Source organism: Micrasema longulum, unplaced genomic scaffold, assembly GCF_059751315.1.
Source record: "Micrasema longulum isolate JH-2025_06_02 unplaced genomic scaffold, ASM5975131v1 h1tg000261l, whole genome shotgun sequence".
Classification (NCBI taxonomy): Eukaryota; Metazoa; Arthropoda; class Insecta; order Trichoptera; family Brachycentridae; genus Micrasema; species Micrasema longulum.
In genome coordinates this window covers 824,642-850,944 of record NW_028277465.1, presented here as the reverse complement: position 1 = coordinate 850,944, position 26,303 = coordinate 824,642, and positions in this window count along the sequence as shown.

Here is a 26,303-nt window from a genome sequence, read left to right as displayed (position 1 = left end):
ATTTTTTATACAGAAAATTTATCTTTACTTAGTAGATAAAATTGAAGATAGATTTGAACTTCTCATTAGAATACGGGCCCTGATTGGGGTACCAGGAATACCCCAGATAAAATGCTATAAATACGGCTTTTAAAAGTCATTATAATTGTCTTGGTTGTGTTCATACAACTGTTTCATAATATTTAGAGTTTTCTGCGTTTTTTTTTTTTAATCCTACTGTTGCAAAAAAGTGCCAAATAGCATAGCGCAGCTCACTTTGCTGCACGCTGTTACACTTTGAAGAACAGAAGAACACTGATAAAAAATCTTGGGAGTGGGAATGCATGTAAAATTCAAAGCTTGAATTCCGTTTTTTTGTTATGGTAGGAAATTTGCGCCCAAATAGAAAAAGTACAAATGCTAACTGACCAATATTTAAAACAATTTAAACAGCAAGCGATGAATTGTAATATTTGCTGTTTGCGTGAGGAGAAAACAAAGACGAATATAAATTATTATTGAAAGAGTTCGTCAGAAATATATTTAAATAAATTTGATACATTCTTAATATTATAAGATAGGATTAAAAATTCATCAATATGATTAATAACATAAAAGTTATTGAAAAAATACGCTACCTGTGGAACTCAAAATACCCCCTAAAATGTAAAAAAAAAACTATTTTGGTAAATATGCGTCAAAAAATATAAAATACTTTTTTTTTTATTTGAAATTTATTTATAAACCCCTACGGATTACATACATTTCACAAAATATTTTTTCTTTTTTAAATTCATATTCTACTGTTTATGATAATATTTTAAACATCTTTTGTAAATGTTTTCTAAGTTTTTTGTCTGGTAGTTTATTGTATAATTTCAGTCCCTGGTTTATTAGTCTCAACTGTCCTTGTCTCGTCACACATGATATTGTTCTGATATTCTCGTATTGTGTCCATGTTTACTACAATTATTTTCAAGTTTTAATTCTTCATCTAAAATTACATCAGTGGCTAATTTATGAATACATTTTAAGGATTCCAGATGAAAGAGTTCAGTTACATTTAATTTTTTAGTTTGTTTAAAGACTTTTTTAGTTGCTGTTAGATAAGGGAGGTCATTCTCGTATACTAACTTCAATATTTTATTTTGCTGTCTTTGTAGTCTGTTAATGTCATTTTGAAATCCTGTTCCCCATAGTAGTCGCATATAACATAATTTAGTTTTTATATAGGCATCACACATTACATTTTTTTTCGTTTTTGGAACAACGTTTTTGGTTTTAAAAAAAACTCGATAATGTCGCCACTTTGCTTTATTAAATTTTTGATATGAGTTGTCTGTCTTGTATTAGTCCTAAGTATTTAACACGTTCATTTTCAGTTAGTCATTCTTTATTGATGTAAGCATCTATCTTATGTCATTTTTTTCTCGATTCAACATTTAAGTATAAGAAAGTTTGTGTCGGTTCATTTAGTCAACACAGTTAGGTCCTTGTTTATGTCATTGTTTGTTGATACGTCAGTTTGATTTTTATATAATATTCCAAAGTAAAAAACCTCAATTTCTTTAAAACTTTGATAATGTTTGTTACTGCTTTTTTGCTTGGAAGGGCAGCATAATAGTATCTAATGATCGGGTTGTGGTCCTGTGGCTAGTGTCTCGGACTCACGGACCAAAGGTCTGTGGTTCGAATCCCACTATACCCCAACTTGATTCCATTTTCTAATAGTGAGTTATTTACAACTCGTTGAAAATGGCCCTCAAAATTAAATATTTGGGTAAATCATAAGAACGCAAATATTTCTTTTTTAAAAAAAAAAAAAAAAAATATCGTAAGAAAATTCAATTCACAAAGTTTGTTTACTAAACGATTGCATATTTTGAGAATAATCTCATGGCTCTCAGAATAAAACCTGTGCGGGTGGTGTGTATCGATTCTACGACACCCTCTACTATAATATGTTATATTTATGTAGCTATGTCTAAGCTCTTAACTCCAAGCAGTATTATCAAACACGACAGGGTGTGTTTAATATTTTTGACACCACTTTCAAATAATTGTCCCATAACACGCACTGTTTGCTAGGTACAATATTTTTTCATTATTTTATCGAGTCATTTCGATATTATCTGATTTTGATTAGACCTGAGTAGACTTATTGATTTATTCAATGTCTCTATGAAATTCACTACGTAATGTATTTATACATAAATATTGATCTTATTTACTATATAATGTCCAAATGTATAAAATTTTATGCATTAAATTTGAATTTTTTTGATTACCTAAATTAACTATTATTCTTATATCAGATTTTTTAAATTACAAATGATTTTATTTCTTTTTTTTTTCTTTTGTATTCGGAAAGAATTGAAATAATTGTTTCTTAAAATTGGTGTTTTTATTTTTTCCGCTTTGCGAATGATTTAATGTTCATTTTCAATGATGAGTGGCTCTCAAACTGATAATAAATCTACAAAGTGCATGAAGTATGTACAATGCATATTTATTCGATTATTTTATTGAAATAGATTTAAAACATACTTGAAATAACATTTAGAAAGACGACAGGAATGAGCCTTAAAACAAAAACAAAAAAAAAGTATAATAACGACTAACAACAAAAGCAGAAAAAAATAGAGACATAGACAGATATAAGCAATTAAAAAAAACTCGCCGCTCTTTAATTTATGTAGGTATACATGTATAAATAAATTGTTTATCATTTTAAGTAATATAAAATTCTTTGATTATTAAAATTATATTTACCATCAAAATTCTTAAAAAACCTATCATTTTCGAATTATTATCATATTTACCAGACCTCCTAAATATAACTAGGTATTTGTATAAACTTATATGTATTTATTTAATATGTAATATATTACTTTACTAACTTTGTTGAAATCTGTCATTAGTTCTGAGTTTATACACTATATCTGTTTGTTTACTATAAATATGTATGTAGAACTGTTGTTTTCCTAAATAAAATAAAATAAAATAAATATTTATTTTTTATTTATTTTTATTATCAAAATTATATTTACCATCAAAATTCTTAAAAAACCCATCCTTTCCGAATTACTATCATATTTACTAGACCTCCTAATTATAACTATAATAGGGTTTGATTTACTAATGGCAATATTTGTATTTAAAAAAAAGTTTCATTTTTATGCAACAGGTAAATAAACCTGAACACAAACATCTGTTAATGTTTAAACAAAATCAATTTATGTAAGAATAATTTATGTAAAAATAACATATTAGTTAATTTATAATTATTTATTGTGTAATTAATAAGTGCATTCAATTCGATATTTATTTATTACGTTACGTATTAGGGCTGAACCCCTTGAAACCTGAATTAAATCTGGCAGTTGTAAAAAATATTTTATGCTTGATAACAGATAAGAAAATTATTTTTCAAAAATTAGCGTATTTACCTTTTTTAAATCCTAACAGTTTAGAAGTAATTGCAATGTATTTTATCATTTTGTATGTATTTGTAGATGCATTTTTTTTCATATTTATGTTCAATATATGTTAAAGGCAATTTGTGCCGTTTATGTAAAAATAACTAAATACTAGAGACAAGGAAAAGATCAGACTCAGAAAAAAAAAAGATTAGCGAATATAATTCTATACACGGCTGTACAAAAAATGGAACTAACATACATTAGGTCTCAAAGGATATTTTTTTATTAGTTTGGAAAATAAATACCAATTGCAAATACATACTAAAATCCTTTACTTTTATTGAAAAAACAGTAATTATGAAAACATGCATAAATTTAAACATATCAACGATGTTTTAAGTATGTCCAAACGCTTGTAAACAGGCTGGATTTCCTCCCTAGGGAGGTATTTAGATCGGCATTTTTTGCTGTCTCAGTTAAAGAAAGGAAAACATTTTCCAGAAGGGAATATGGATAAGTGTTTATAAGATTTGTGACTCCAGAGATCCAGTATTTCATCTAATACGTCTTCCTCCTCCAGCTCAATATCTAAAATGTCGCCTTCTAATAGTAGAGCGATTTCGACATTTCGACCTTTTTAAATCTGTAAATTGTAAAAAAAACACATTAAATATCATTGTTTTAATCATTTACGAAAAAAAATAAATAAAAAATTAACTATTTTTCTTGTAAAAGTTAAAGAGTTTCTAATGATATAAAACATGAACAATCAGTCATACCAGCAAAAAAGTGTTACCTTTGAGACCGAATACTCGACTGAACGAACATTGCATTTCACTGTATAATTCTAGTAAATAAATTTTAAAAACGGTTGTAATAGTTTATGGTTTCGTAATAATACACATCTAGGCAACAAAATAAATATAAAATGCATGAACAAAATTGATGACTTACCTTAAATAGTCCAAATATCAATGGAAGGAATTGGGTGCTCTAACGAATATCGATCTGTCAAAATTTGAATGCTGATTTTTGCGAGATTAAGGATTGCAACCTAGCGGAAAAAAAAAGAACGATCGAGAAGATTTTCAACAATTAGAAAACCAAAACCCGACATGATTTTTTTGTTTATTATGAAATAAATAAAATAGCAAAGTTAGTGTTCGTTTGCACATAAATACGGTATCGGTCATGAGCCCGGTAAACGCCAAGAATTCCTTATTCCCTTTTAAAAGAGGTTCTCTACCGCATTGTTCTTAAAAAACGATATTTTTTCGTGAATAATTTTAACGAGATTCCTTAATGATCGTATCTCTACTAAATAAAACAAATCGGACGTCTAAAAAAACAGGCGGGTAATTATTTTTATCAAACAAATCGTTAAATTGTATAAAGAGCTTTTGCGTTGTGGGTGGTGCCATAATGTATATAATCATAATTAGTTTGAGTTACTGTTTTTAAAAGCAAAAGTACTAACTCATATCACTTCAAAAGACATTAAAATTAGTTTTACGATCATACGAAGGTATAAAAAATGAAAGGTGGCGAATCAGCACGATAACATAAAGGAGTAACTCAAAACATTTTTATTCACTCACATTAATTGGTAAACAGATTATTTATGGACATACTTGTGTAATTACTTGCCTTAAAAATTGTTGCATTAGTATGCTAGATTTTTGCGGATTTCACGTTAGGTGAGGTAAGGACAGGTAATCGTTGCTATTTGATTTTGATTTTAAATCTGTACTTTGATCGAAGCCAAAGGTTTCTTTGAGTTATTTTAAACATACAACTATACTGCTCATTAGTTCGAAACCATCTAGAATATTTTTCTCCAATTCGGTCTCCATTCTATAGGACTCGTATTAACCATATCAAGTCTGTCAAACACCGGATTATAATGATTCCTATATTGAAATAGGGCAATCTCTTAATCTGTCATCATCGCGCAACGGAGAAACGTAGAACTGAGATGGACCGGACCTTATATGCATTTTCAAAATACTTAATGCTATAAGTGATCTCCTATCTCTGTTGCAATCAATTTCTTTTCATGTTCCCAACCATATCATTAGAAGTTAAAATCTGCCATTTATTAAATCTTCTAAGATCAACTTTTGTTTTGATGCCCCAATGTCCAGAATGTTAAATTAGTCAGTTCGTCACACGACTTGGAATTCTTCGGGATAGATAATAATGATAGGGGTGAGCTGAGAGGATAGAACGCCATATCACTCTGTCTTTGTATACACACCTCGTTTCATCTACATTCATACACCTTCTCGTGGACGCGCGCCGATTGTTTAGACATTTGACATATTTATCAAGTATTTACTGGATTTGGTCTTGCCAAAGATTGGAAAGTTATGAAAAAGAAAGCGTATCAACAATATTATATAATTTGTTATTTTAAAAGCGATAAAAATTATGTTCAAATATATACTTGTACGTTAAATCCTTGCAGGATTTGTTACGTCGAATGATGACGTCACCCAATGACCGCGGGATAAAATTATGATGTCACAATTGTGACGATTATTTTTCCGGTCAATTGCGTCGTCATTTGCAGGGTTTACGATTGGCCATCGGTCATCTATAAGATCTCTAAAGTAATGACGCACTACAACAAACGTGACAAACTTGGTTCTCCGAACTTCCAAAGTATTTAAAGATATCGGAAATATTAAAATGCTCTACTTTGGATACGTCCGTAGGCTACTCGAGTACGGATTCTTTATTTGATATTCACAATACATTACAATCATAGAAAGATTTGACAAAATCCAATGGACATTTCTTCAGGATCTGAAGATACTGGACGTTTTTTATGATGTATTGACTGGACGTCTAGATAGCTTACCCACCACATACCGCACACCGCATCTGAGGACATAAGTCTCCTTGGCGGTGCCCACATACACGGAAAATTTGCTCGTTGTCAAACGAGAAAAGCTGCCCGAAGGAGCTCTTTGAAATCTGGTAGCCTTAGCATCTTTGTGCTGAAAGAAAGTAATCCAGAAGTACATAATATGTACTTCATTGGATTGAGAAGAGAGGGAAGTGAATTCTTCACTGACTGGGATTAAATTGATTGGACATGATCAATTCGCCGAAATGATTACAAAACTTTTTAAAAGCCTTGAAATTCTTTTTAGAAGCCACCAGATCTGTATATCCGACAGGACCTATAACAGGGCCACGGATAGTAGCGAGAAACTCCATTCGGTAATCATAGAGAAGGGGAAAGGGACAAGACCACAGGATGTGTTCAGAAGATTGGTTAGGATATCCGCAGCAGCACGAAGGAGAGTCAACAATATTAAAAACAAATAATTTTTGATTAAGTTTACCATGACCTGATAAAAACTGCGTAGTCCAGTGATCGGGGATAACCCAGGAAGATTCTAGGCGCTGACGGATCGAAGGAAAAAAAAGAAAGGTAACCCTCCCTGAAGAGGAAGATTCCCATCGCGATTGCCAAGCATTAAGAAGAGCATTTAAAGTCATTTTTTAAATATTTGATTGAGACATTCGTTCAGTCTAGATAGTACAATTCTAGTCTCAAAGTTAGCCTTTAACACCCCTGGTAACCTGGTAACTCATCTAGCTATTTTAGGCAGACTAGACATGATCCAGAGAAATCTATTACCTAAGTGTGTAGTAGTAGATAAAGAAATGGTTTTTTTTTGTTAATAAACCATAATTATTATTTAGAATCTTTTTGCCAATCAATTAAATTAAACTTCGATTTCGGGTACCATAAACACAAACCTTCCTTATTTTTACTTCTTATCAAATACCCACTGGTAAACCATGTCAAAGTAATAAATTGAATAACCTTGCACTAGTATCCATAAAACATGGACAATGAAACGATTATGATAATTCATGCAAATTTGTAGTATCAATTAATTATAATTTGTCATTCAAGATACTGTCACGGCAATTATTTAATTGTTTTCATAATTATTAGCTTATCTAAGAAAGAAATTCGTCGCTGCAAAATATTTTCGCTATCTATACTGAGTATTAGTATTCATAATATTTTATTCTGTTACCTCTAGTGCCACTGATAACATAATATATTCATACTACCGTAAACATATTCTAAAATCTATTGTGTTTTTATTGCAAATGCGGAAAAGCAGGCTTGTCGGCGAATATACTGACATTCTACAAAAAGCCTTACGTGTTTTCAGTATTCTAATACATCCGCATAATACAATATATATTTATAAAGAATTACATGCACGTCTGGGCCCAGAAAACGATGTGAAGTTAACAGACAACTGACTAAGACTCAATTGTCTATAAGGTAAAATTGAAATTTCTGTGTACATATGTGTATTTTTTTTATTTTATTTTTATTTATTAAGGAAAAAAAAAAGTTATATAAGAATACAAAATATAAAAAATAGTACACACATCCAGTTAAAGTTTTTCACAAATATAATGAGAGAACATGTTACACAGTAAAGAGAAAAATAATATATTATGTTAATAAAATGTGTATAAAACCACTCACCGACTTATCTGTCTACCGGTTTCGGAGACGGGTTACGTCTCGAAACCGGTAGACAGATAAGTCGGTGAGTGGTTTTATACAAATTTTATTAACATAATATTAAAATGTTGGACCACAAAGTTAATGCTTTGAATATTAATAAAAGAAAAATAATATATTATATAAGACATGAGAGAAAAAAAAGAGCTCGTAAGAAGGTTAAGGGATGAGGAAATAGAGTGGAGGAGTGGAGGAGAGGGATTTTTATAATATAGTAGACCAATTCAAAATTTTGATATCATAAAAAAATAAACATATTTAAAGGAACATAAACTTGTTACACTGACAAATGTTTCATTTTACAGTGTTTCTTTTTTTTGAAGTCACAAAATTTTGTATAAAAAGTATCTAAATGGGGACAAAGTAAATTAAATTTAGAGCAGCTGCGATAAATAAACGAGTTTTGAACATAATTTTTTTCGGGCAATAAATTATAAAAAAAAAAACTTGTTTATTTGCATAAAAAAATTAAACCACCTTCGTCGGTAACATCTGCTATTGAACATGTTTCGAAAAAAAACATTTAAATCATACACATCTTTGTATAGAAAAACTCTGTTAACTTTTCATTGTAATTTAAGCCTTGGATTCAATTACGTATTTCAACTTTATTATTACTTTAACTATATTTACATTAAAGTTCGCAGGTTTTCACAGCCTTTCAGGTATTTGCGCTGTTTTTGTGGGTTGTAGTGAACCTTTTTTAATGAATAAGCCACTAAGCCTCGCTTGTTAGCAGGTTGGAAAGAGAGAATAATATGAAACGATGTTATGAAAACCACCCCACAACAATCAGACCAATTAAGGGAAAATGTATTTATTCTGTAAGCAGTTAATTGGTAGAATTCTACATTAAAATTTGGTAAAGCTATCCAAAATAGAATACTATTGTTAGATAAATCCTACTTACATTTTTTTAAATATATACAAGAGTGAATAATTTTACGCGTTTTGTATTATTAGGACATAAAACGTTTGATGTTGTTTCTTTTTTTAAACAGGGTAATGGTTGCTTACTTCTGCCGTGGAGAAGCAAGGCCGGCGCGGCCGTGCGGTTGACAGTGTATCAGGCTCCTCCCTCCCCCCTCGCCGTTTCGCCCCTACAGGAGTAAGCAACAATTTGTTTTTATTTATCTTTTATTTTTTATGATTTTAGTCGTTCTAAAAATTTTTTTAATGTGCCAATATGTCTTCTTACTCATACTGATCATCTTGGTTTCGGATGTGACAGGGTTTAAAGAACACTCTATATAAATATTTTTTGTTTTAAATGGAATATTGAAATATCACATAATACGAATACCGAAAAAAATATATGAAACGGGTTTAAAATAATTAATTGTATTTTCAAAATCAATATGGATATTGTGGAGAAATTTTTTCGTACATATATGTAAAAAATAAATTCAATAAAAATACTTTCGTAAAACAACGCGACGTGTTTGGCCTTGGTTGTTGTGACGTCAAAATTCGTGATATTGTTCTACACAACTTTCAACGGCAAGGAACAAATAAACATGAATCGTGACGTATTAAGGGCGTGGCCAATAAAATGACCGTTTTGACGGGAATTCAAAATTACAAATTTAAATGTATTTTTTACGCTACTAATAATTAACTTTTTTTTACTGTGCAGTATTTCATAGACCTTTTACTTTGAAAATGTAAAAAAAGGTGATATTGAAAATACATTTATTCTGTAAGCCGTTAATTGGTAAAATTCCACGTTAAAACTTGGTAAAGGTTAAATAAAATACTATTTTTATATTAAATATTACTTGTATTTTTAAACATATATACAAGAGTTTATAATGTGACTTACTTCGTCTTGTTAAGACATAATCAAACGTTTGATGTTGTTTATTTTTCTATGGAATATTGTTTAGAATTAAAAAGCGCCAATCGGTCGAATAAATAAAAATATAAATTGCCTTTAGAAAAAGCGGCATAAGAAAAACAAAGAACGTGGGAGAATAATGCACATTTTACGATGATGAAGTTCAGTCGTACAGAAAATTAGAAATGAAAAAAGTTTTCTAGAAAAAAATGACTAAAAACTACTAATCGCTAAAAAATTAGAGCATTCAATTGTACGGCAAAATTTCTAAAAACGATGTAAAAAATTCATTTTTCACGAGTTCTTCGAATCGACCAATGATAGTGTTGATTCGAACAACTCGTGACGTCACGGGCGGAGTAATTACGAAACGTTAAAAATCCTAGCACTGATAATACGATACATAAAAATAATTTATTTTTTTGGCTTATCTGAGTCTATTAACAAAGATATTTTTTAAATTAAAAACGACTGAATTTAAATTTATTTCAACAGAGAGGGAAAACATTTTTGAGAAGGGAATATGGAAGTCTAGGCATTTACAGGGATTATGATCTGTCATTGGCTGGTTTAAGTGGCCACTTTACACACTGTGTGACATTCACCATTCTGCCCATGTTTGAACATCCACATTTCCTCAACTCTTCCATCTGTTGACTTTTGTGAAGTAAAAGCGGCGGCCTCCGCGGTGTAGTGGTCAAGACGCTTGACTCACGCACGGAAGGTTCCGGGTTCGATTCCCGGTGAGAACACAAAAATTTAAAAATGTGATTTTTCTCAAGCCTGGATGCTCTGTGATGTAATTCACCACCGTAATTAGGCCTCCTGGCCTGTTGTGGTGCAAAAAAAAAAAAGTAAAATGTAAAAAAGAGCTGAAACCTTTAACACGCGGGTGAGATTCATCCGGCTGAACCAAATCGCCTATAAGGCAACGCTTGAAAACAATTTTCCAATTTTTATAGTTCTTCTTTTACCAGGCAGTTTATTCAACAATGATTGAGTATGTCCAAATGCCTGGAAAACCAGTCTGCAAGCATCTGGGCATACTCAAACATCGTTGAACGACTGAATTTCATCACTAATGACGAATCCTTGATATCGATCTAGCATTATGTTTTATTTATCAATAAAAGTACTTATTTGAAGTTTGTGGTCTTTCCTACCCCAAGTCCTAAGTATTTATCTCTCCATTATTACTCCTATTCAGTTTATGAGGTGAACGTTTACTATTTGCAAACCCGGCAAAATCCATCTTTCTTCATTTTTAGCAAATCACAATAAACTGATACAATTCTTAAGTTCAATTTTTTTCAAACTTCTAATCAGTAAATATTTTATACGTGACCAGTGATGACATAAGCATGATTATTTCAAGAAACAGTAGTGAAATAATAAATTTAACTTTATACATTCCAACTTTACAATACTCAAGAGAGGTTGCCATGTTTACAAAAAAACCGATAATTTAAAAGTCAAGTTTTTACAAATAAAGACGTATTTTTAACAAAAAAAAAAATAATTATTGTAAAAAATTGTATTCTGAATAAGTTTCAATTAATATCTCACTTTTTTTAGATTTTGCCGGGTTTGCAAGTAGTACCCTCATATCCGGAATCAATTTACGATTCAGGCACCTTTGTTACGAAATCAAATTAGCTACGATAAATGTTTACCGACTTACTTGAATTCGGAGCTTTAATTTGTACCAAACTAAGGAAGCCAGACTATTGTATAATTAAACCAATATAATTCGTGGAATCGATATATATCTAGAATTGAGGATTTGATTATGAATTACATAAGCTAGGATCGCAGCTTGGAATCAAATAATAATACAAAAATAAAACATACGTTAAATAAATAAATATACACGTATTTCAGGGTTAGAACGCAAAACTTCAGAGGAACATTCCTTAAATAAAAAATATGAATATTGGGAAAAAAATAATACCCCAGGGTTACAATAATAATTTTGATAATTTGAATATAAATTCTGTGGCCGAAAAAAAAAAGTATTTCGGGGTCTACTTGGATAGATATTTGAATTTCTAAACACATTCTCAATATGCAACAAAAAAAAATCATTTTTTCTTTTATGGGAAGATTACGAAATGTAATAGGTATAAAAAGTAGTATTCTTATATATAAAACAATAATATGTCCACACATAAATTACTGTTCTTCCATTCTTTTTTTATGTAATGAAGGAGAAATTAAAAATATACAAATTCTTCAAAATAAGGCGATGAGGATTATACTCGAAAGAAATATATATTCTAATGTAGAAATAATGCACAAAGAAATTAGCTTGCTCACAGTAAAGCAGAAAATTAAATAAATTTTTATGCATAAAATAATTAAGGGGATGAATAATATAAAACAATAATAAAATTTAACCGACAATGTCATACATATGAAATAAGGGGTAAAAAAAAGAATACCAATGAGGAGAAAAACAGAATCTCAAAACTTATTGTACAAGGGATTAAAGCTGTACAATGAGTTACCTGAAGAAATAGAGGAAATAGAAAAAATCGAAATATTTCAAATTAATTTGAAAAAATTGTAATATTATTATAAGTTTATATTAGCACTTAAGATGTTATGCACTAACTTAATAAAGCATAAATAGTAAAAAAAACAACTTTTTTTATGTTTTTTTTTAATAATCTGAAAATGGAATAAATTTTTTATTTCTCGGACTAGCATCCCTTCCATAAACCCCTACCCATCCTAGCATCCCCAACCAAGTCGCTTCCGGTGTTTGCGTACGGTGCGTATGGCTTCGTTGGTCAAATACATACGTTTTTTATTTCAATTTCATGAAAAGAGGTTTCTGCTAGTCCGACCATTTTAAAATAATAATTTTAAAAAAAATATATGGGTTTTTAAAATAAATTATAAGGATTTAAAAAAAAGATTACCATGAGGAATGTTCCTCTGAAGATTTGCGGTCTGGCCCTGAAATATATATATATATATATATATATATATATATATACTCGTATATATAAATGTATGTATGTGTATGTGTATATTGAAGTTTATTTCATTCTACATTCTTTTTTTGCATCAAAACAGGTCAGGACGCTAAATTACAGTGGTAAATTACAGTGCAAAACACCCAGGCTTGAGTAAAATCACATTAAATTTTTGTGTTCTCATCGAGAATCGAACCCGTAACCTTCCGTGCGTAAGTCAAGCGTCTTGACCACTATACCACGGAGGCCAACTGCATATATACATGTGTGTATGTATGCATACGCATGTGTATGTATGAATGTATATTTATATATGTAAAGATGTTAATATATTTAATATCTTACTGTATACCCATATTTGTGTACATTTCCTCATTTTAACTTGCTATTGTTTCTTTTAGTCTTTCTAATGTTGTTCTTACTTTTAATTTCATTTATATACTTATGTTATACGGCTGAACTTGAATAAAATGCTAATAAATGTAAAACCTATAAATAATTAAAGTATAATGAATTTACACCTATCTTAAGTTAACGGTATTTACAGGCGCTGCCGATGTTCTCGTAAGCAATAAATCTAGCAAATTTTAAGATAGAATTCTAAAACCCTTAGTAACACGTAGTTTCAATATGATTCAATATTTAATTAAGTCTCATGGCACAACCTAAATATGGGTTGGTATTTGGCACGCTATGGCCTGTTTTTAATCATCAATATACGACACCCCATAAAATATGAACTGGTGAAATATAGCACCCACCCACAAACTTAATTTAATAAAGAAAATTAAAAAGCCAATTAATAACTACATACCTTGTTTTCTCGCGTATTCCCGTGTTTTGCTATCCGATAAAAAAAATACATCGATTACTCGGGCGTAAAATATTACAGCAAATTCTTTAGGATTTGATGGGTTTTTTTTAAATGTTACTACTGCACGTACTAAATATTTTATTTATCATAATTTTCTTGTGCTCAGCATTCCTCGTCATATATATGTAATGCAGTGGCGAGCCGTGATTTATTTAATAGGTAATCTACAAAAAAATATAATTAATTTGTCCCTACATATAAGTACATGATATGCAAGTAATATAATAATTATAAATGATTATTTTTTCTGTGGATCATAAGAAAATCAACTCAAACAACAATCATTATTTACCACGCGATATACGCAGCTTTATTCTACACTATTTTAATACAACACTTGCACAAAAGTTTTTTAACAAATACCACAAAGACATTCATCAGTCATCAGTTGAACCTTACTTAAATATCATACTATCATAACTGAACATTGCTAAAATCAGTGGCGAGCGGTGATTTTTTAAATGAGTAATCTACAAAAAATGTTCATTAATTTGACCAACATGTAAGTACATAATATGTAAGTAATATAATTATAGATGACTATTTATTCTGTTGTTCTGTAAAAATCAACTCAAATAACAATTATTATTAACTTCGCGATAAACGTAGCTGTTTTCAATACGATTTTAATACTACACTTGTGAGCACTGGCCGATTAATTTTTAAATAAATAATGCCAAAAACGGCCAATTACGAACGCCACATGTGCTATGTGATACATAAAATGTAAACGGTATCCTATCAACGAAAAATAATCCTTTCAAAAATAATGTTCGAAATACTAGTTTCCAAATAGATTCAGAGAATATTTCGTGGGGTTACTGCCAAAATTTGGTAAGGCCACATTTTAGGTATATGGAGTTAGCGATGAATTGTGTCTTTACGTGAATATCTATGTCTGAAATAAGGTTCTTGCTCATTCAATCTCAGTAAAGCAGTTTTATAGCTCATTTATTTTTAAAGAAAATATCGTAAGTCCAGTTTTTTCTATTATCAAACAGGAAGAAGTTTGTAAAAACACTAACAATATTAACTTAGGCAATGAACAAGCCAAAATTAGTATTTTTATTAATAAATTTATATGTAACAAGCTCTACCTTCTTCTAAAAGCAGCTCTAATAAAAAAAAGATGTATGTATATTGGATGTTAACATAAAATGTGTCCGTTTTTTTCAAATGAGCACTAAAAGTAAAACAAAATAGTAAAGGTTAACGTCATCCGAAAGAAAAAATTCTGGTCAACAAGATGTTTATTTTCTTTTACGTTACTTATTTTTTACTCTAAGCCTTCAAAATGGAATTCCAAGTAGATGAGAGTGAACGCTTTCAATAACTCCTTTTGTTCGCGATTGAGACTGTTTTTCACCATCATCATCATTCCTTTTCGACACCTAATGATACATAGGGCACTGCATTGATACACCAATCGCAGCGTATCTTGATATTTTTTTTGTAATTTAAAGGTAAGATGATTAGTATTAAGCTTCAGGTACCAGTCCAGCGCTTACGAAATATTCTGGTGTGTAAACACCCTTTTAAATAAATATTTCAAATCAACCATATCGAAAATCGATCCCGAGACCTCTTGCATGGTACGCAAACGCGCTGACATTACACCACGAGGCTGACAATTATAAATCTTGAATAATTGTTGAGTATTCTTTGGAATGGGGAAAAGAATCGTTTTATAGAACTTTTTTCTCGCGACCTATTCAGTCCACTTTGACAAAAACGCAACAATTATTTAACTTTAAACTTTATTTCATTTGCTGTAACTGGCCTTAAGTGTTTCTTAATCTGTAGGTGGTAGGCCACTTTGTAGTAATCACTCAACGCAGTAATTAAACAATTCTTTAAATTACCTATACAATTTATTAGAACAGCCTTTTCTTCTCTATGAAACTTTTGAAGTTGGCGAATAAAACCCACAAAGGGCTTTTGTTAGACCAAATCTAACAATAGTATAAAATTACTCAATGATGGCGGCCTATAGACCTAAGTATATGACGTAGGTAGAAAATAAATGTTACCAGAGCAATATATTCTGCAACATAAGCATAAACGGCAGCTGGTGTAGTAGTTAAGATGCCCGACTCACAAACGGAAGGTTCCGGGTTCGTTTTCCGGTGAGAACATAAAGCCCGCTTTCAATAGAGACATCCATCAGTACAGTACTCGATCAAAAATTAATATTTATGTTGGATTTGTGATGTCCACGAAGTTTGGTACTAGATATTTACAATACTTAGATTTCAAGGAATTCAATAAATTGGCACAAAAATTTTAAGTACCGATTTCAAAATACAGAAACAGGACGTGCGAATTGAAGAATTATTTTTTTTCCAGAATTACTTCGAATAAATCATTTTAACTGATCCAGAGAATGCGCATCTTGAACATATAATTATAAATATTTTCCTATTTTTGCTTGTGTATGTAATATTTAATACTTTTTTTTGATTTTTATGCTTTTTTATACTTTTATAGCTTGTATTGTGTGTATGTAATTTAAATACAGTTTTGATACTTTTTAACCTGTATTGGGTAAAAATATTTAGTTAATTCAAAAAACTTTTTTATTCTTGTAATTTTTAAACATTAGCATTATCACACTCGTTCAGCATGTAATTTTTAAACATTTTATATTTTTTATTGTTTCTTTTATAGATTGTATTGTGTATGTATCATTTCCATACTTTGCATTATGTTTATTTTGTAATTTCTTGAAACTTTTTCACACCCTTTTAATTTGTAGTAAATCATACTTTTTATCCAGCTTTGTTAAATAATGTTATTGTTTAAAATATAAAAACATCTGTAAATAAATATTGTTATCTGCACGTCCCTAAATGAGTTTATTACAAAAACTCTTTGGGAATATTATGTTAAATTAAGTTTTCAATTTAAACAAGAAAATTATAAAAAAAACACCTAAATTAAAAAAATGTGATTTTTCTCAAGCCTGTGTGTTCAGTGCTGTAACCACTGTAATTGGGCCTCCTGGCCTACTGTGGTGAAAATACAATATGTATATATATTATATATATATATGAGGGTTTTAGAATAAAACTTAGAAATCTCCATCGAAGGAGTTACTGAGATATTTGCGAAAAACTTTGAAAAAAAACACGGAAATATCACTTTTTAAAAATATTTTTAAGTCATAATAGTCTATGAAATACTGTCCAGTTAAAAAAATTTTTGCTACTTAATAGAAGTATTTTTTTTTTTAGATTTGCAATTTTGAATTCGCGCAAAAACAGTCATTGCATTGACCACGCCCCCAATACGTCACGATTGGTGTTCATTTTCAACTTTGTTCCAAACCATTCAAGTTTTTATAGAACATCTTCACGAATCTGGACGCCACAAGCAACTATCAATGCCAAACATGTCGCGTTTTTCTAGTGACATATTTTTTATATTTAATATTTTTAAGTTACATATGAAAACTCCACAACATCCATATTGATTTTGAAAATACAATTAATTGTACTAAATCTACTTCATATATTTTTATCGGTATTCGCAATACGTGATATTTTCCTATTGTGAGATTTCTAATTATGCTTCACCAACTCAATAAAGAATGCTAAGTTTGCGGTGTCAAGTATAATTGAAATCTGTTTTTTCAAGATTTGGAGACGTTATTATATATGTAGGTAGGTTTTTATGTATGGCTTATATTGGCATCAATAACAAATTTTCTGTTTTTGGTAATGATTTTTAAGTTTGCTTCTAATACCTGATACCTATATAAAAAATAATCCGTATTTTAAACTTATTTTAAAAGATAGCCAAGTGTTGTTTTGTGTGATTGTTTATTACACAACAAAAGATTGAGACATTCGATCAAAATAATAAGCCACACTACAGACTACTCGGGCTTAATCAAAATCACATTGAAAAAATGTATTTCCCTTCGTATAAATAAAAAACTGAATTTGAATGCCATTTTCAATGATTTGTAAATAACAATTAGAAAATTGATATTCAAATTACGGTAGAGCCGGGTTGGAACCCTGAACGTTAGACGTGTGATTCCGCGACACCACGAGACCACAACCTTGTTGTATTTTTGTTTTCTGTTTTAGATCTCACAGGGAATCGAACTCGAAAAACGAGTGCGTTAGGGAAGCGTCTTAGGCGTGAGGGCCGCCATGTACAATAATTGATCATATACGAAAATATTAGATTGATTTTTTCTACCGACATTTCACGGTGTAACTGCATTTTTATTAAAATTAATAAAACTGGATATTTATTTTTATTATTAGAATTAATATGAAAATACTGTATTTTCTATAGTTTTTTTTTGTTTGTTTTGAAATCAAAAAGTAAAATTTTTTTTTTTGTATTTATTAAATTAATAATCGGATTTTCCTACACAAGTGTATAACGAGATTTTTTTCTAAAACCTGTAAAAATAATTTTATAGTAAAACTACACACCTGTATAAAAAAGTGTTAAAATATTTTAGTTAAAAAGTACCTTTTTTGAATGGAATTATATATTTTTATTTGTTTTTAAGAATAATGTTTTCGTTGTAAGTTTTTTATTTCTACGGTACGTTTGAAGTAAAATATTTGTGCTCATATTGGCCGTTAATTGGCGTCCAAATTTTGTTAAAAACATACTGTAGAAATAAAATACTTCAAAATAAAACATTTTTCTTAAAATAATTGAAAATTTATGATTCCGTAAAAAAGGCTATGAACCAAGATATTTTAATTGCTAGATAATTATTTAGAAAGATCAAAGACACAATTTTGCGTAGAATTAATGAAAAATACCACAAAATTGATGTAATTTTAAATGCTTGTATGTTTTTATTTTCAAAAACAGAATGTTCAGATTTTGCTGCCACAGTTCTAATGTTCAATTTATTGTATTCAAATTATTCAAACAAATTGAAATATATTTGAGCCACAAGAGGCCAGGGGAATTACAGTGATGAATTACAGCAAAATTACAGCTTGAAAAAAATCACTTTTTTTTTTTTGTGTTTTCACCGGGAATCGAACCCGGAACAATCCGTGTGTGAGTCAAGCGTCTTAACCACTACGCCACGGAGGCTTAACCACTTTTTTAATACTAAGTATTTTTATGCAAATCAATGTTAGTAACAAAGTTTGGTCTAAATTTTAAGAGGTGTAATCTACTGGTCGAAAAGTAATAATATTGTAGTAAAATAAAACTTTTAAGTATAATTTTTGATCATCCTTTGAAAAATCTTTAACATAATATTATTTTACGCATGTTTATAATATTAGTTTATTTGCGCAATTTAGAATAAACAGCGTTTTAAAGTGGCTAAATTCTATGATTTCGTTAATCATACCACGGCCTGAAAAAGCGCTATTCTGTAGCTCTGAAAAAAAAACGTTTGACTAAATGTTATTAAATATTTATACATAACCACTTAACGACTTTTCTATGTCTAATAGTTTCGAGACGTACCCGTCGTCAGGACACCAATTAAACCAATATGCAAAACCCACACACCACGGTAGACATAGAAAAGTTGGTAAGTGGTTATATATACAAATATTCAATACCGTTTAGTCAAATTTTTGACCACAAAGTTAATGCTTTAAATATTAATAATATTTAAAAACGTTTAATTTTATGCATTTTATTTTTCCGGCTCGCAAGTTCAATTTTTCTATACCTAACCATAACAAGGTAGTATGATTGAAGGTCAGGAGTAAGTGGCACCTCTAACCTCCACTGCATTTAGTATTAAGGGTGATTTGTCGGAATACAAAGAGGCCCCTAACGAGGTCATCTGAGTCAAGGGAAATTATAGGGACTGTGTCAACTGGATTATGTACACTCAAATAGAATAGAAGGAAGGTATTTTAATTAATTGTTGATACAGGATGTAGACTCCGCTATATCTTTATTAAACGAGGAGTCATGAAACAAAATAGCAAGATCCTCTCATCAATAATCAAAGACTTAATTTTGTGCCAAAGGCGAAACTAATTTTCTCGTTTCACTTATTTCCATCAAATCTGTTCTTCAATTACTTTCGTAAGTATTTACGATATGCAAAAAAATCAATGCAATTTATTTTCAAAGCTTAATTTAAAAAAAAAACACCTAATTCATCTGAAGTTTAATAACATTAGTAAACGAAGAAAATAAGGCCCTATTTATTAGAAAACATACAGGCATACAAAATATGTATTAAAAACAAAGGTTTTCAAACTATTAGGAACTTCAGCTCTACGGAAAATTGGATACAATTTTTTTTTCTTGCGCGTGGTAAAAATTAAAGCATTTAATTTTATGGCGCAGTTTCTTGAAAATGTAAAAAAAAAAAAATATATGAATAGTATTAAAGGTGTCATGTTTTTAATAAGTTTTGAAATTATTCCTCCTGTGACGTCACACGTCCTCTACGGTGAGTTGTTGATCGGTGAATATGCTTCCCGTAAGCTGGAAATCAATTTTTGAAAGTTTAAAAATCAAAATTTGTCGGCCTTTTGTCGCGCGTTTGCCTACCATGCAAGAGATCTCGGATTCGATTCCCGACATGATGACATGATGGTTTAGAAAAAATAATATTGATTAAAAAGGGTGTTTTTACACTAGAATATTTTATAGTCCCTAGACTGGTATCTGAAGCACAGGACTGACGATCTCACCTTCATGTAATAAAAATGATCAAGATACGCTGCTATTGGTGTACCAATGCAGTGCCGTATGCACCATTAGGTGCGGAAAGGGAATTATGATGATAATGAAGCCGGAAATCTATCACAACACTCTATCATTAGTTGATTCACAAGAACTTATGAAGTTATTCAAAGTTCGTCATTATTAATTTGTTCATACATTTTCGAGAAATTTCGCCGTACAATGAGGAAGTTCAGTGTCTTTTATTCATTTTTTATTTATTAATAGAATATTAAACTGAGCCAATTTTTAATATTTTTTTATTTTTATGTACATCAGCGCTATGATTTTTTAAAGTTTTGTATTTCTGAAATAACTCCGCGTGTGACGACAGAGGTTGTTCTCTGACAGTTCTTCCGATTGGTTCGTTTACGGTGACCAAACCGGATATTCTTCAAAACTCTCATATCATTGGATTGTTCATATGAACCAGTGACGTCATTGAAAATAGTGCGTTTTTATAAAAATGTGTTTAATTTTTTTCGTATATTAATTAAAATACAGAAATTTTGCAGTACAATTTAATGCTCTAATTTTTACCGCGCGCAAGAAAACATTTTTTGTATCCAATTTCCCGTAGGGCTGAAGTTCCTACAGGAAAATTAAATTCTTTTGTTTAATGAAAGACATGGCATCACCAAATTCAACAAATGCTTGTATTTAGTGCATAAATAAAAATATTAAAGAAATAATGTTTGAATATATTCAATACTTAGAATATGCGACCAATATAAAAATATATTTTTTGTGGCATCGTATGTAAATTTAGGTAAAAAATTATAGAAATTTTGTGAGAAGCAGATATTTAACTTAATTATTATTTACATATTTTTTCATTTCGTTTCTTTTACATTTATTATATTTAACATAATTTAAATTATTGTATTAAGTGGAAACAATTTTTTTGGTGTGTGCCTGAGTTTCTTACACTAATTTACAAAGAAATTGGCAATATTTGTGTACATGCTTTTTGTTTACCAAATAAAATTAAAAAAAAAAAAAACAATTTAGAGTGGTGTGGCGTTCATGTAACGGGTTTGTTTGATACATGATTTTTTGTTCGAAATTCTTACTAATTTTTTATTCGGTTTTCAGATCCGTGAACTAGAGTATATCTTCTCCTAAGACGGAGTTGCCGTATATTTTATTCAGCGAGCCCCTTCCACAATATCTTCGGGAGGTAAGACGCGAACCACGAAGTCAAATAAAGGTGGTCCCATGGGTAGGTACCAAAAGTACACATTGACAGATATTACTGTTGCTTGAAGAACTCCGAAGCCATAAAATTTAAGCTAACGTCAGAGATTATGGCTAACATTGGGCATTAATATTTCACTGTGACCGTATAATATTTACGTTGTCCAAAAATACGTGAGCCATGTACGAGTGTGTATCTTTATATATATAATTCCTCTGTACGTGTGATGTCACCGTACTCCTCCTAAACGGCTTAACCGATTTATGTGAGATTTTCAGAGAAATATAGATCTTTGCGCTGTGCGTATTCGTAGATATTAAAATCTTTAATCCAATGTGTAAACTGAAGTAGAAAGCATGAATGTTTTATTCATCGATCTACCAGGGTTGCGTTCGTGGATAATGCATTGACAAAAAATGGAAAGATTTTGTTTTTTGTGTGTAAAAAAGTTCGTTTTTGAATGTTTACAAACAGCATTTGTTTTTTGTGGATCTCAATCAGATTCTTTCCGTAAACTCCTAATAATTTCTATCCATTTATTTATTTTTACTGGATTTTTGGTAATAATAAAATAATATTAAATTTAAAACATTTTTCAAAATCGTATTCCCACATATGTAAGTACACCCCTCTGTTGGTGAGAAGACCGAATTTTGACGTTTGCAAAAAAAATGCCATATTTGAAAAAATATTTATTTTATGTTTTGGAATTCAACCATAAACAAGTACCTACTTAAATTTTATATTTGAATATTAACAATTTTTAGTTTTGAAATTCAATCACAAACAAGTACTATGGTACCTACTTATCAATAAAAAGTCTTTTTCCAAGGCAAGCCAACGTAAGGGCAGGACAACGTCTGTCGGGTCAGCTAGTATATTTGTTATTACTAATTATTTACTTGCTTTTACCCGCGGCTTCGTCCACGTGGTATTAGGGAGAAATTATTTAGGTAATTAATTAGTAGTGTCGTTTATCAATATGAATTTTTTTATCAATACGAATTTTCCCAATGGTATTATGTATAATATCGAAATGAAAGTAGCTTGGTCTTCTAACTATATACGAATATAGAATAGTTCAGAAGGAGCGTAGAATCATATTTGAATACATCGGACTGTGTCCAAAAATTTCCCCACTATGGCATACTTTCGCCGCGCGCATTCGTGATATCGCCGCGTAATGTTGCACGATGGGAAAAAATATAATCATAACACAAATGTAAGGTAGAAAAAATCAATCTGTTAATTTCTCTAAAATTTTATTGTGCACGTGGAAATATTAATTGACACAACAGAGTAGATAAGTAAAGGGTCATTAATAAGAGTAATTGAATTAATGAACTTTGAACTTAAAATATAAAACAAAATTTATTTTACATAAAACGGATATTTTTATATCACGTTAAATAATATTTGATGTTTTAAAGATAATGTCGGTCAAATGTCCACCACAGAGTTGTTCAATCCGAGTTCCAATTTCCATTAGTTCTCTCATTAAATGAGCAAAGTAGGGTAAAAAAATTTACTATTCTGGCAACATTAACGAAATGTTCATTTCGTTTTCTTTGACAATCTGACAGATGGAAAAATAATTTAATTTTTAAGTAATGTAATTTCTACTTACACATTAATTTGCTAATTACACATGAAATGTGATCCCATCCTGTTTCTTTAAGATCCTAGCAGTATTTCTACACTTTAAAATGACACAACACGGCATAGTTAAATTCAAATCAGGAATTGCGTACTGAGCGACGTCTTCAAAGAAACTAATGGGTCTAAACGTAAAACTACTCATTTATGAATAGTTTAGTCGCCTTATGTTTGATGCTCGTATGTGGTTTCTGGACTATTCTTAATTCTATGGGTGCGTAGCATCGTTATTCTGTTCACAAATCCCACAGAAAAATAAAAACGAAAAGCAAACCAAACTGATCATGGATAAATATTTTTTTAAAAATTAAAACAATTGATTTCAAATATATTATTTTTGACATCCCACCTTACTGCCTACTTATTTTTAAATAATGTTACTCATTGTTGATACATTTATTTATTTGACACTTTATATAAATTTACAATATATATACATATAAGGGCGGGCATATTGCCTTGAGGCAATTTCTTCCTACCTACCCAAACCGTTCAGCTTGAGAAAATTATAAATACATGGAAATATTGAATCTTACAATTTTATACAAAAATTAAAAACAGAGATTAACAAAATAAAAAAATTAACACTATACTATGAAGAGAGGAGAGGGGATGGGAAGGAAAAAAGAAGGATAAAGGAACAATTGAAATATTAAGATACATTCTATTAAAAAAATGTATTTTTAAGAGAGGAGTTAAGGACTGGATTTTCCTTAGTGGGAGGGATTTGAATGAGAAACTCCTTGATTATTTCAGAATGTTTGAGTTTAATGTTTATCATATTGATGTGCCATATATTTGTTTTTTTATTGTTATTATTATTGTTGTGTTTCTGATCCTATAAAATATTTGTGATCCCAGGTGTTAAATAACTGCTCGTCTCAACTCAACACAGGACTTTTACTTCCATGGAGTTGACTTATGTCGCAAATAATATGTAGTAAACTGTCTTTATGTAAATAAATAAAATAAAAAAATAAAAAATCAATGTACTTTTTCAATTCGGGATAAAAAATAATTAAATTATTTTACTTCTCACCTTTCCAGCTATCTCTCTGCAAAAAAACACGTCAATTGGGCGCTCCGTTGAGACGTGAAGGAAATACAAACAAATAACATATTAGTATGGATTATTAATTTGACTTATACTGTACTTATTTTATTATTTTAAGTCTTGTTTCGTGTACATGCCGTTCGAAGAAACTATGCCCAAAACGCATATTGTCAAACTGTAAACTGACATAGTCATCCCTCGTGGCCCTAGTCCATGCTGAACCACTATGTGCTCTTTAATGTTGTTTGGCTACGTTTTTGCGACAAACGACAATCGCTAAAAATTGAGCAAAACATATGTATTTGTAACAACTCGCGACATTTGATGGTCAATATAATATTTTTGTAATTTCTCAAATACGAGTATAATTCAATCCGATAAATTATCACACGAAAATAAAATAGACTCGAAAAATACATAAATCAATGGCTTTAATTATGAGCGTAATATATCAGAAAACCTTTGATACACAGTAATGTTGTTTTTGTAAAAATATGTGGGTGTGTCGATCTACATAGAGTGCGAACAAACGCGACCTCATTCATCTTTTTTCGATTTTTGCTGTAGGCGGTACCAAATCATTAATTTTACGTATTGTGCTATGTGGTTTAATTGCGTATTATTTTTATTAAAATGCTCTCAGTCTTTCTCAAACGATTACCCACTTGTCTAGAATGTAAAATGTAGATATTCATTTATTTATATGTTATTAGTTTATTTTATATTATTGGAATATACGACACTACTGGCTTTTATATGTTTTATTTTTTTGATCTGATCGCTTTCTCTATCTCATAGAGCGCGTTCTGAATCGCACTGCTTGGCCCATATTACAATGGGAAATTGCCTTTATTTGCCTATAAAGTAAAACCGATTTTTCTATTTCAAATATACAATAACAAATATATAATAACAGGTTACCGACAAAGGTACTTTTAATGCACAAATAATATACTCATTTTCATAAAAAAAAAACTTGATTTTATTTTCTTCTTTTTCTTGCGCCATATAAGGTGTCCTCGACGTTGTCAATCACTTCTAAAAAGGCCTCTTCCACACTTCTCATTTCGGTCCAGACTCTTGTGTTGCGCAGCCAGGATATTTGCCTTCTGCCAGGTCCACGTTGTCCCTCAATCTTGCCCATTAGTAAGTCACCGGATTTTATACTTGTCTCTTCGCAGGATGTGACCCAGATATGAGATCTTACGAACTTTTGTACATTTTAACAACTATCTGTTGAAACTACCTCTCCTCGGGACCTCTACATTGCTGACCAAATCTGTCCACGGTATACAAAGCATTCTTCTGTGAAGCCACATCTCGAATGCCTCCAACCAGTTGATAGAGCGTGCTTTCAAAATCCAGGTTTCTGAACCATACAACAGAACATACCGAACATAACACTACACCATTCTCCGTCTAAGTTTTAAATTAAATTAAATTTATTGATTTATGTCTTGAAAATTAAAAAAAAAAAAGATAACTTCCTATTGTAATCGGATCCCTAGGGAAACCCTCTGTCAGATTCGCTTAGAGGAACGTTGTCTAAATTATTCCTAAGGAATACAAACTATGCAAATTGATGAGGGGGAGAACGATGTATGGACAGAGGCTATCACGTCGTCTCTACCCCTCGGATCTCCCCAATGTCTCTGTTTTTTATTTTATTTAAAAATAAAATATACAAAATTTACATGCAATCAATTTGAAAAAATTGAAAAAAATAATAATTACAAACTAATAAAGACTAAAGTAAGACTAAGTCAGTAAGAAGCTGCAGCACATCACAAAATCGATACATTGCAATCTAGAAGAATCATCAATGATACCGTCTTCCTGTAGAGAAAAAATGCAATAACAACTTAGATTGCCCTCGAATGATTGAGAAAATTAAAATTCGTATCCCTCAACGTACAATTCGGCTGCAACAATTGTTTCATGTTGGTATTTCAAGCACGAATAATAATAAGAATGCATCTTTTCCCAGAATTCTGAATAATTATAACACGTTTTTTATTAAAATCGATATTTATTTCCTTACTAACAAATTT